The following is a 14,179-nucleotide window of genomic DNA, read 5'->3' on the forward strand; positions in this document are numbered from 1 at the left end:
GTGAACGAGAGACATAAACGACAGTGAACGAGAGACATAAACGACAGTAAACGAGAGACATAAACGACAGTGACCTAGAGACATAAACGACAGTGAACGAGGGACATAAACGACAATAAACGAGAGACATAAACGACGGTGAACGAGAGACATAAACGACAGTAAACGAGAGACATAAACGACAGTGAACGACAGACATATACGACAGTGAACGAGGGACATAAACGACAATAAACGAGAGACATAAACGACAGTGAACTAGGGACACAAACGACAGTGAACGAGAGACATAAACGATAGTGAACGAGAGACATAAACGACAGTGAACGAGAGACATAAACGACATTGAACGAGAGACATAAACGACAGTGAACGAGAGACATAAACATGCAGACAGCACAAATAGATCACACGTTTAAATGCCTCACGTACTAAATATGTTCAAATGAGATATGCCTAGAAGTTAACTCGATTGAATATCATCTTTGCTCGGTGTGATTATTATATGGACATTTTTTTCGATTTTGACCCGTGAGAAATGACTTTTAGACAACAATACTGTTACATTCACAGGCGATGGCCCTAACAAAAATGCGTACTATGTTCAAAACTCCAGCGCGTACCGCCACAGCTTTGACAACTTATGCACACACGGTTTAATTTTACCCTGATGAGCTATGTTTGAAATTATAAAATGACCCAATCTTACCCAAATATCAATCAGTACAAAAGTTCATTCACGGCTGAGTGTGTAAACTCAAATGTTTCGCTCTCATGTGTGTATTAATAACAATTTCTAAAAATACAAAATTAATGGTGTAGTTTACATTTACGTAGCAAATACGGAAGTAAATATAGGTGTTTTATTTACATTTTCTGAAAATATGAGTGTTAATCGATCCGGTTTTTGTATTGTGATACCCGAACGAGACGCAAAATCTTTGTTAAGTATATTACAATTTTGGACGATAAACATTTTATTTCTTTCACAAAAGGATTAAAATAGACAAAGACAATTTCTACAAAGTATACATTGTGTCTGTAAAAGCAACTGGACTGGTACAATCTAGTTTTGTAAAGATGTTCCAATCAAGTGAGTACATAAGTTAAAATATTTTTTAAATTAACATATGCTCTTTATTTCAAAACACGTTATCGAATTCGCAAGTTACTGGAAATACGAATACGTGTATGACTGATTTTTCAAATTGACAAAGAAGTTTTTTAATTATGCCCACGAAGGTGGGCATATTAAAATCGCACCGTCCGTCCGTCCGTCCTTCCGTCCGTCCGTGTGTCCGGCTCAATAACTGATGTCCGGGCTGTAACTTTCCCTTGTATGGACAGATTTTAAAATTACTTGCCACATTTGTTCGGCATACCAAGACGACGCGTCGCGTGCAAAACCCGTGTCCCTACCTCCTAGGTCAAGGTCACACTTAGTGTTTATTCACAATGGAATGCTGCATATAAGGACATAGAGTATAGATTGTCGTGTCCGGGCTGTTACTTTCCCTTGTATGGACAGATTTTAAAATAACTTGCCACATTTGTTCGACATACCAAGACGACGTGTCGCGTGCAAGACCTGTGTCCATACCTCTAAGGTCAAGGTCACACTTAGGTGTTTATTCACAATAGAATGTTGCATATAAGGACATAGAGTATAGATTATCGTGTCCGGACTGTAACTTTCCCTTGTATGGTCAGATAATAAAATAACTTGCCACATGTGTTCGACATACCAAGACGATGTGTCACGTGCAAGACCCATGTCCCTACCTCTAAGGTGAAAGATACACTTAGTGTGTATATTCACAATGGAATGCTGAATATAAGGTCATAAGAATGTAGGTTGTCAAGTATGGGTGGTATTTTTATGTTCAGAGGCAATTTAAAATAACTTGCCTAATAATATCTGTCATGTGTTCCCGTTCCGGATAGAAAAATTCGACCCGAGGGCACCTGCGTTGCCTGGTAACGAGGCTTGCCGAGTTACCGGCTACGCAGCGTGCCCGAGGGTCGGATTTTTCTATCCGGAACGGATACACATGATAGATATTTTTTCTAGCATATCTTTATTATTTTTTTGTGAAGAAACTGCATAAAAAGCTCATTTTTGTACATTTCACCAAAAAGCGCGTGTGATAATGTTTACTGACGTCATGACGCGCAGTATTTTTATTCACTGTCAACGTCAAAAAGTTCCTTCGATATCAAGTCTTTGAAGGGTTATTTCGTTGTTGTGAAGATATATTTTTGCAAAGTTAATGTTTATGGAACTCATCTATTGAAATCTCATAATCATGGTTACTTAAAGGATATAATAAAAGAGATAAAACGTATTACGTCACAGCGCGTGACTCATCTGGCATGGGGGGATGCCAGATGGGATTTTCCAGCACGGCTGACGACACCGGAAATGCCTATCCGGTGTGCTAGAAATATGTATTTGTTTGATCTTTAACTTTTCATGTACTGACCTTGTTCATAGGTCAATGTCACATTCGGGGGCATTCGTCACATACTGTGACAGCTCTTGTTTACTACTACTTCTACTACTATCACTGCCACTACCACTACCACCACCTCAGCCACCACCACCAACAACCACCACCAACATCACCACTAACCACCACCAACACCTCCTCCATCACAACACCACCACAACCTCTGCCACTACCACTACCACCACCTCCACCACCACCACCACTAACCACCACCAACACCTCCTCCTCCATCATCACACCACCAAAACCTCTGCTACTACCACTGCCACTGCCACCACTTCCACTACTACTTCTACTACTCCTATTAATAATAATAATTCTACTACTACTACCTGGAGCACGCTACGTTGCTCTAAATCAGTGTTGCGCGTTTCAAAATGGAAAACGTGTTTTATGTATTCACAAGGTAATAACAAATAAAAATGTGTATCTAGGTAGAAAGGTCATCGAATTTTACTTCATTAACCACATTTGTTTTCCTCTATTATTTACATCATTTATTTCAATGCTCGTAGGATATCATTCAAATGTCAAACAAAGTTAGCTTGTGTTTGTCATACATGAAACACATCATATTTAAATTTAGGTAACGCATATGAAATAGCAAAAAAAAAAACGTTTTCGTCTTAATTTTAAAGATAGCAATCATGCGTGTGGTGCATTCCAATACTCTTGTCAAAGTTTAACAATTAAATGCCAATACGCTTGCACGCCAGCCAAATTCCTACACCATTAGATCCAAACTTACTGAACTCATAATCTAATATACGCTTTGACATAAAGCTTGTTTGCAATGTCTAGACTTTTAGTTAATTGCTTTTATTCATACACCAGATCTAAATACGGTAGTCAAAATACCTGTTGTTTTTAGCTCGACTATCAGTGTATTAGGAGAGCTATACTGCTCACCCAAGCATCGGCGTCGGCGTCACACCTCGGTTAAGGTTTTGCATGTAAGCACCTTTAAAGTCATAATCTCAGTAAATACATCATGGATTGCATTGAACTTTAGATATGTTTTTTCCAACTATCTAACCTACTAAATTGATGAAGTTAGTGACACTTTTTTGAATATAATGCAAATAATAGGCCTTTATTATTTGACTGAAAAGTTTACACTTAAAATAAACACAATAAAATAAATGAATGAATGAATACATAATACATATTGTTTGTAAACCTATTAAAATACTTTACAAATACATAGGATGTAATTTTATTTATGTTTTTTTAATGAAATACTTATAAACTTCCTTGTTAATCTGACACATTTTCAAATAATGCTGAAATTCGTTTTCTAAAAATAGTTGGCAAACCTTCTGAATGTTTACATGTATACATCTTAGTAATTGATACGTATCCGTTACTGACGCCATACCTATTAAAACTAGTTCAATTAAAAAGAAGACTCACTCCTTGTTGTGAAAAACATTATCATTCATATCTAAGAAGAAATATACATTTATTTTCAGAAAGTATATCACTTGGTGGTACTGGAGAGCAGTTTTATCTTGCAATTTCCACTTTGCGTAGGATTTCAGGGCAGACACGTCAAATGAAGTGCTGTCAATTTCTTTGGCAATTTTTACACTTAGTTTTGTGTTTATTTTCGTTCAAGGCTAGGCTATATTCCACTTTTGCTAAATACGCCATTTTCAATGACATTCACAAAAAATGTTATACCACAGAACCATACCCGTACCGTCACATGTAGGCCAAGAGATTCGAAAAAGCAAAGAGCTACATTTAAACTTAGTGTTAACTTTGATGGACTTTTGAAGGATGGGCCTTTTAACAAATAACATTCTTTTTGCAGCTGAAAAAAATCTATAAGGTATATTTTCGAAAATACGAACAGTCTGTATAGTGACTTTATCTGAGCGCATACTAGCAGAAGATAATCAATTATACAGCAACATGCATTCCACTTTTTAAATACTTCATACATTCAGGTATAAAGTATATTGGACACACTTATCATGACTTTACATACATGTTCACGCTACCCCACTGCTACTCAAAACGCTGCAACCCCCCCCCCCTCTCCCATTGTTGAGACATACGAACTATCACATAAAACATAACGTGGCCATAATGTTTGTTCATATCCCTAGCGATATGCAATTGTCAGGTCAAGTGGTAAAGGTACCGCTTCTCGCATACCATGCTTCTATAAATATAAACTCAATACAATCGTTTAATTTGCCATTGTTTATGTTTATGATCCTTTGATTACTTGAACAAAACGAAACCTGTTTTATCAATTTTAGTAACACCGACTAAACGATTTATCGGTTTGAAATAAGAATTGAATTATCATTCAATTATACAATCAATCAGTCATTCAATCAATCAATCAATCACTCAATGAATTAACCAATCAATTAACCAATCTATCAATCAAATAATGAATAAATCAACCAATCGGATTAGTATCATTGTTTGATTAAAAAGAGGAGCCCTTGGTTAATATAATGCCTATGTTAATTTATTGTACAGAAATATTGTTTTAAGTGCACGCATTGTTTCATTTTACGATTAAAATATGATTCTGAAATAAGTAAGTAATCAGATAAGCGTTGAATATTAACAAATACAGTTATACAAAACTATATAAAGCTATCTATTGCTAACTATAATTCGTATTTGTTTTTCAATTAAATTGGTTAATTAAGAAAATGCTATGGTGAATCATTTATACGAAGAAAGAATTCCGATCAGACTGCAAACAAATGCATTTTACGAAAATCATGACACAGTTGCAAAATTTAATGACTCTCTTTGTATTCATACTATTTCAGTGTGAATATCGTTTGACAAGCTTTTGAGTATCGTGTTACTTAGTTGGAAAACATTTGTTCAGGATTGAATGGTTCGTCTATCAAAATCAATACCGTTAACAGAACGTACAAGTATTTATTTACATTTTCTGAAAAAATAAGGGAAGAATGTTTAAGGTTTAATTATACAAATCATGTTTAAAAACGTAGTTCAGCTAAATGAAGTATTCAACTTAGACATGTTAGACTTAGGATTTTTTCTAGAAATCGGGGCCAGACAAAAGTAATACGTAGAACTATTAATGTCATTTACTATATTTATGATTATCATTTTCTTTTCGCTTCCAAACCAAACCAAACAAAATTAAGTAGTCTAATGGGATCGAAACTTTGGCGATTATTAAAATGAGTAAGGTACCTCATTGGTTTAGCATCAATATTTATGTAAAAAAAATAGAAACAAGCCCAATAGCCAAAAGTTTATTTGCACAAGGTAAACGCCAAAGGCGTAGAACACAAAAACAAAACAGGAAACATGGAACAACAACACAAAACAGGTTTATTCTTTCCCATGATTAAGACATGGAAGTGATAATATCTGGTTACTCTTTGCTTCTGGGTATTTTTAGCTCGACTATTCGAAGAATATGGAGAGCTATACTACTCACCCAAGCGTCGGCGTCGGCGTTGGCGTCACACCTTGGTTAATGTTTTGCATGGAGGCACACATAGGTCAATATCTCAGCAACTACTTGAGGTATTGCATTGGGACTTTATACAATGGTACTCAACAATCCAACCTACTTATTTAATCAAGTTAGAAAACTCTAGTTTGCATTTAATGCAAATAATAGGCCTTTATTATTCGACTAAGAAATTCTGGTTAAGGTTTTGCGTGCACGCAAACATAGGTTAATATCTCAGTAACTACTTGAGGTATTGTATGGAGACTTGATACAATGGTACTCAACCATCCAAACTACCTAATTAACTAAGTTAGATACCTCTAGTTTGCATTTCATGCAAATAATTTTCCTTTATCATTCGACTTAACAATACTGGTTAAGGTTTTGCGTGCAAGCACACATATATTAATATCTCAGCAACTCCTTGAGGTATTACATTAAGACTTTATACAATTGTACTCAACTATCAAACCTACTTAATAAATAAAGTTAGAAAACTCTTGTTTGCATTAGATGCAAATAATAGGCCTTTATTATTTGACTTAGAAATTCTCGTTACGGTTTTGCGTGCAAGCACACATAGGTTAATATCTCAGTAACTACTAGAGGTATTGCATTGAGACTTGATACAATGGTACTCAACAATCCAACATACTTTATTAACCAAATAAGATAACTCTAGTTTGCATTTAATGCAAATAATTGCCCTTTATTATTCGACTAAGAAATTCTGGTTAAGGTTTTGCGTGCAAGCACACATAGGTTAATATCTTAGTAACTACTTGAGGTATTGCATTGAGACATGACGCAATGGTACTCAACAATCCATCCTACTTTATTAACCAAGTTCGAAAACTCTAGTTTGCATTTAATGCAAATATTAGGCCTTTATTATTTGACTTAGAAATTCTCGTTAAGGTTTTGCGTGCAAGCACATACAGGTTAATATCTCAGTAACTACTAGAGGTATTGCAATGAAACTTTATACAATGGTACTCAACCATCCAGCCTACTTAATTAACCAAGTAAGATAACTCTCGTTTGCATTTAATGCAAATAATTGGCCTTATGTATTCGCATTGAAATTCTGGTTAATGTTTTGCGTGTAAGCACACATAGGTCAATATCTTAGCAATTACTTGAGGTATTGCATTGCGGCTGTATACAATGGTACTCAACTTTCTAACCTACTTAATTACCCAAGATAGATAACTCTAGTTTGCATTAAATTCAAATAATGGCCCCTTTTTTGACATATAAATTCTGGTTAAGGTTTTGCATGTAACCACTTTTAAGTCAATACCTCAGCGAATACATCATGTATTGCATCGAAACTTTTCACTCAGGCTCCAAACCATTAATCCTTCTTCTTGAAACAAGTAAGATAACTCTACCTTTTATATTATATATTTTTCGCCCCTTTATTATGAGACTTAGAAATTCTGGTTAAGGTCTTGCATGTTAGCACACATAGGATAATATCAAAGCAACTACTTGCTGTATTGCGTTGATACTTTATACAATGGTATTCAACCACCCAACGTAATTGAATAACCAGGTTAGATAACTGTATTTTGCAAATAATGGCCTTTTGTTATTAGACTTAAAAATTCTGGTTAAAATTATCCATGGTACCACATTAAGGTTAACATATCAGCACTTCATGTATTGCATTGAAATCTAATCTAACAGTGATCCATGCATGTTTCGCCAAAACTTTTCAGTCTTTACATTGAAAAGAGAAATTCTGGTTAAGGTTTTGCGTTTTGCTCTGTGACAGCTCTTGTTTGATATGTATTTAATCATTCATTCATTCTTTTATTGTATGTACTTATTTAAAGGATGAATATACCAAATAGTTATAAAAACACACAACATAATATTTTAGGCGATCAGAACAAAGGATATTCTACGTTAGTATGTTTCTTTCAGAAAGTTGCCGATTTCTAAAGATTGTTTCTGCATCTTTACAGGTGCTGGGATATCATGGTGCTGGGATATCAACATAAATGTGGTTACATGCAGAATTTTAACCAGACTTTTTAAGTTTAATTAAAAAGGGCCATTATTTGCAAAATACAGTTATCTAACTTCGTCATTCAATGATGTTGGGTGGTTGAATACCATTGTATAAAGTCTCAATGCAATACATCAAGTAGTTGCTGAGATAATAACCAATGTGTGCTTGCACGCAAAACCTTAACCAAAATTTCTAAGTCGAATAATAAAGGGCAATTATTTGCATTAAATGCAAACGAGAGTTATCTAACTTAATTAATTAAGTGGGTTGGATGGTTGAGTACCATTGTATCAAGTCTCAATGCATTACCTCAAGCAGTTGCTGAGATATTGACCTATGTGTGCTTGCACGCAAAACCTTAACCAGAATTTCTAAGTCAAATAATAAAGGCCTATTATTTGCATTAAATGCAAACTATATGTATCTAACTTGGTTAATTAAGTAGGATGGATGGCTGAATACGATTGAATCAAGTCTCAATGCAATACCTTAAGTCGTTGCTGATATATTAACCTATGTATGCTTGCACGCAAAACCTTAACAAGAATTTCTATGTCGAATAAAATTTAATGCAAACTGGAGTTATCTAACTTAGTTATTTAAGTAGATTGGATGGTTGAGTACCATTGTATAAAGTCTCAATGCAATACCTCAAGTAGTTGCTGAGATATTTACCTATGTGTGCTTGCACGCAAAACCTTAACCAAGGGGTGACGCCGACGCCGACGCTTATGTGAGAAGTATAGGTCTCCTTATTCTTTGAATAGTCAAGCTAAAACGTGTATCGTATTCAAAAAACGTTTGGCACTAGATACCAGGGCTTTTTTGTTAAATTTAAATAATTGGTCGAGAAACTAGCTGAATAACGTTTTCCTTAAATAGCCGGCAAAAAATTCAAATGTTTGAAAAGCCCAGGTTTTTGTTACGTTATCGATATTGACGATCATACTTATACAAAAATATATTCAAACTATATCAATTAAAAATGTTTTATTACAGGTTTGACAAAGAATGTCATTTATTTTAAGAAAGAATTACATGTTAATTTATTGAGTGTATATCAATGGATAAATATGTTATAAATAGCACATATTTTAAGTCTGCATTATAGATGAAAAAAATGAAAATAAAGGTAAAATAGTAGTCAACGATCGTTAAAGTGACAATAAGATAGTTAGGTTGAGTAAATTTCAGACAAACCAAAACAATCTAGCACGGCGTTTAAAATACAATATTTTAAACATTTGTATAAATCAGATATTATGCATTCACGGATATATTATAGCAATGATGGCTAAAAGTCACTGTGTACATTTGTTCAGTATGTTTTAACAAACCTTTAAAAGTTTCTTCCTCCGTTCGTATCTAGGATGAACTCACGGGAGGCCGTTATACGGACCGCATTTCCTCTGTAAAAAACAGCCTTGGGACTCATCTGGCACTTACTTTTTATAATATGAGATGTTATACTTTGATATAATGAAAAACTGTCATATTTAGCTGAACGGAGTCGCCAATTTCCCTGACTGTCCTCTGCCGATCTGACGGCCTGTCGTTCAGCTTTTAATCGCTCGCGTTTTCATGCCGTCAATAAAACGTTTGTGTCCGCGAAATATCAAACCCCTTGAACAAGTTGGCTTCTACTTATTTCGTGTAAGAAACAAGTTTTTGTAGGAGTCATACCGTTGTAAACACAAAGTTTGATCACGGCGCGCTGCTCAATGCGTTACGTCAACGTCAGAATTTTTGCAAACATCTTGGAAATACCTATCTATTTCCGGTGACAGTAACAAGCTTGTTGACAGTTAGATGACGGCAAAATTGTACACAGTGATGTAGCTGACTTCATAATGTCATCATATGTTTTATAGTGACGTTTTGGCGTCTATTATTGAGACGGAGTAGTATATTCAGTCTATTTCGAACATGTCAATTTTAATGTGATCTATGAGGCGCTACATGGGTTGTCTTAACAACCATTTCATTACTTAGTATGTAATTACATAATTTTATAAAAGAAAAACTTATGCAAGAATATATAAATGTATACGGCTATATAGTGTTTGCTGATTTATAACAAATAAATCCACACATTCTTAAAACTTTTCGGACATCACTGTAGTAGCTAATAATGGTTAATTGAGAGACATCATATCTGATTATTACCTAGGTTTATAGTTTGTATTGCAGGCTTATTTTACATCCACATCCAGGATGTAGACTCAAGATATAAGATATTTAAATTTTCATTGATATATTTTCAGAAACATGTATTTCATTATTAAAACAATTGTTCAGTTTCGTCAAACCAGTAAAATAAATCTCTTAATTTTAATTGAACTAATTAGTTAGATATGATCGTCAATTACTTAAGTTTTGAAAACATTCAGACGGTGTGCCAGCTTATTTCAAAAACGACATTCAGTTGTCTTGAAAATGTGGCAGATTTACACGGAAGTATACGTCAAGTATTTGATAACAAAAATTCAATGACGGCCTATGTATTTTATGTCATACGTATTTGCATAGGTCTACGAGCATTTTTTTATTCTTTCATTGATTTATCCCATCGTATTAAAGGAGGATGTAGTCGAAATTTTAATAAATCATACTACTTATTGTGTTTATAAAAAAAGGTTAGTTGTACGTTTTCATGTCTTCTGCAGATAGCTGTCGATTGTTATAGCTTGTCTGTTTATTATTAAGCACATATTAAGTGTTTTTTCTGTTGTCTTTTCTGTTTTATTTTATGTTATATACTAAATTTAGGAAACCTGTCCTAAAAGTTTTTAAAGGTTATTATGATAATATATCAAAGTACAATATTAGTCGGAAATCGGTGATTGTTAATAGTTTTGCTCATCCCGATTTTCATTGTGATGTTTTTAAAGAAACATAATGTTTTGCCCGGTAGTTGGGCAGATTGACTCAATGAATTGCTTAGATTTTATTTAAACCGTGTATATAGCGGCGATACTTTGAATACTTGCCTTCCATAAGGTTGAATTGAGTGTCCCTACGTCGATAAACTTTCAGTACTTTGTTTTTATGAAAGTTTTGCAGATTAAATTTATCTTTAAACCGTCATTCTAGGAATGTTCCAGCATTTGACGTCTCTTTCTTTAAAATATTACATAGGTAATCATTTGGAAAAATATTTTAGCTAATCCTGTCGTTTTTTATTTTAATAATATTTTCTTTATTTGTTCCAAGATTTAGTACAATGATGCTCTTTATTATGCAATTATATAACCACACAGTCTTAATATTTATGCAAAAAGCTACAGAAACAAGCTCAGTAGCACACACTTTAAACATTAACCCTGTTTAGTGGCACTGGGCAAACGCCAAAAGGATAAAACACAAACTCACTAACAAGAAACATAAAAGAACAGCACAAAACTCCACAAACAGCACAGTGCATACATACTTTATATATATATATTTTTTTTATACAAATAATTGGCATGTTTATCAAGAATTGTTAGGTACCGCCTTGGAACGGTCAGTAAAATGTAAATTTACTTTGGGTTTAAACCAGTTTATGTGCACAGACTGTACTCTTTTACCTCTTCATTTGCCAATCAATATTTGTGGTTAAACTTTAAACATTTAGTGTTTAAAATATCTTCGCGCTTGATAGATAACAAAAAAACTGTGTGTGACTTTAAGATATTCAGTAAGTATTAAATATTTATAAAATAAATATAGTTATTTCAATCTTATTGTTATACCATTGCCCATGTGATGTTCGTTTTGTTCGTTGACATGCATGGCAAACAATCTGATGTTTTATTCCTAATAATTCGGAATAATGACACGACTGAACAATCATACCATGCCAATACAGTAAAGAAAACTATTATAACACACGTTCTTTAAATAAAGAAAATCAGCATGCACCAATACTTTCAAAAGAACCGCGTAGAAAACGAAATTGATAAAGTATTATTTTTATTCTAGCGAAAGCTTTTATTTTTCACAAACATATTCGAAACAATTCTATCCAAATACTTTTCAAATTATAATAGAAGTAAAAAATAGAAACAAAACAATATTGTGAAGCAATGTTGCGTCAAACAATGCAAAAACATGTTGTCTCTGAACATTTCAGAAACACCGAAACGAAATGTATAAATGGATAATTCGTTGAAAGCCGATTGTACATCACCAAAATTTCGGAGTGAATTATGTAAAGAGAAGGCCAGAACTACTGACGATATAATACAAGTGGAAGACTTTTATTCTGATATTGTTGAGTTAGGTGAACTTAAAGAGAAACTTGATAAAGAAATATCTGATGTTAAGCCTGCTGATGCCGCAGAACTGGAAAGGGGACAGCACATTTCCGTCCCAGGAAAAGTTGGATTGACTGGCTGCTCCCCTTACAGACACCATGCTATTATCGTGAAGGTAAAGCAAAATTTAAATGCCAAAAAACCGACACTTGTTGTTATTCACACTCATTATAAGAACCACGGTAGAGGGAAACGTATACAAGAGGAAGAATTAGAATACGACATGGACACAATTCGGATCAGAAAATATGATTCTGTTAAACGTACATTCGAAGAAGTTGCGCAAGAAGCAGAACGTTTTTTGAAAACAGACGGCGATACACAATATAACTTGATTTATCAAAACTGTGAACATTTCTGTACCGAATGCGTCATTGGCATATCGGTGAGCTGTCAAGTTCTGAATATAATGGAGCTATTGGACAAATGCCGGAGCTTAGTTGAACGATTGAGTAAATTTTTAGCACAGAATATAAGTCCCTTTAAAAGAAGTGTAACGCTAAGGGAATTTGTTATAACGATTTTGTTAAAACTCGGCTTGTTTGTATTACCACTTGCGTTGAATGAACTGTTTAACGGATTGGAGGGACGTATTTTTATGAACATTACAGGAGAAGCTGCAACCGCGATTCAATCAAAACCTAAATTGAAACTAGAAGCCAGTATCAAGAATGATATGAGAGTACCAATGCAATCACACTTCAAAGGCATTCAACAAAGTCATTACTAATGAGATGAGACATACAGATGGAAGTCGTGTATAAACATTAGTAGTGTATGTAGGCACACATTTAAGACCGCACGCATTGAAAGAAAAACAAATACCAACACAAAATAACATAACCATTCCTTATGTATGAATATACAGAACGGTCCGCATACCAATCATATTGATTGAAATATAAAACAACTACATAAGTTTAATTTGTTTCAAACAGACCATTTTCGTCTCACAGCAATGTTGAAGCTTTAATTAAATCTCGCTTGCAGTGCAACGGCTTTAAACCTGATTAATGAATAGTACCAATAAAGACTTCTTTGTTATCATTCATTCAATAACTCTCATAAAAAAAACAACTGTCTATCGGTTGAGCTCTTCCCGCTTTCTGTGAATAACAACCCATCTTTTCATTTTACAATAGTGAGGTATGCAATATTTAAATTTGTACTTGTTCGAATGATATATACGATTATATTGGTGGTTAAATATTGTATTTGCGCCCGTAAAATCATATTATATAAACAGTTTGAATACTTGAAAGTTTTTGTTTTGTAAAAATGTTATATACATTTTGTATAATATGCATTGTTTTTTAATTAAAACGTTTCTCTATCGGCTATGTTAACATGAAACAATAACCTGTATATACTCTAAATGAAATTTGTTCTACGTCTTGTTCGAACTAAATAGTATCAAACAAAATTATTGTCGGAGTAGGTTAACCCGATCCTGACCTAAAAATGATTTATCATTCATGGAATAAGGAAATATTTAATTTTAATTTTAATCAAGCGATTCGTGCATTCCCGGTTACTTTTGATGCATGCTTTGTAATGATTATATCTGTCAAATTACACAATGAATTTATTTTAAAAGAAAATACAAAAAACATGTTCTACGACTTTTCATTTAACGTCCTTGTTTAATAATGCAATCCATTTTCGGACGACCTACCGTTTCCATTAATAAAACACGTCCTCATTTTGAATTAAATAAAAAGTCACATGAGCTTACTCATTTTGCCCATATATATTCAAAAACGTGTAAAACACATGCAATTGTAATAGAAGTTGAACCTTCAGTGTCACTAAGGATTCAATAATGAGAGAAAAAATAAACTGAGTATATAACTTTAATAGTCTTTAATATTATGTCTGATAAATT

General features: G+C 33.7%; 1 protein-coding gene across 2 annotated transcripts in view; it reads left to right on the forward strand.

The window, feature by feature from the left end:
* The first annotated feature begins 886 nt into the window (after positions 1-886).
* The window catches only part of LOC128224739 (uncharacterized), a 30,389-nt gene continuing 17,096 nt past the window's right edge, over positions 887-14,179 (forward strand). Inside the window, exons 1-2 of one of the 2 annotated variants that reach the window (XR_008259533.1) lie at positions 887-1,093; positions 12,111-14,176. The gene's annotated coding sequence lies outside the window, so the exon portion shown is untranslated. Of the gene's footprint in view, positions 1,094-12,110; positions 14,177-14,179 lie in introns of those variants that run through there. The other variant, XM_052934726.1, reaches the window with a different exon arrangement.

The sequence above is a fragment of the Mya arenaria genome, chromosome 17, assembly GCF_026914265.1.
Source record: "Mya arenaria isolate MELC-2E11 chromosome 17, ASM2691426v1".
Classification (NCBI taxonomy): Eukaryota; Metazoa; Mollusca; class Bivalvia; order Myida; family Myidae; genus Mya; species Mya arenaria.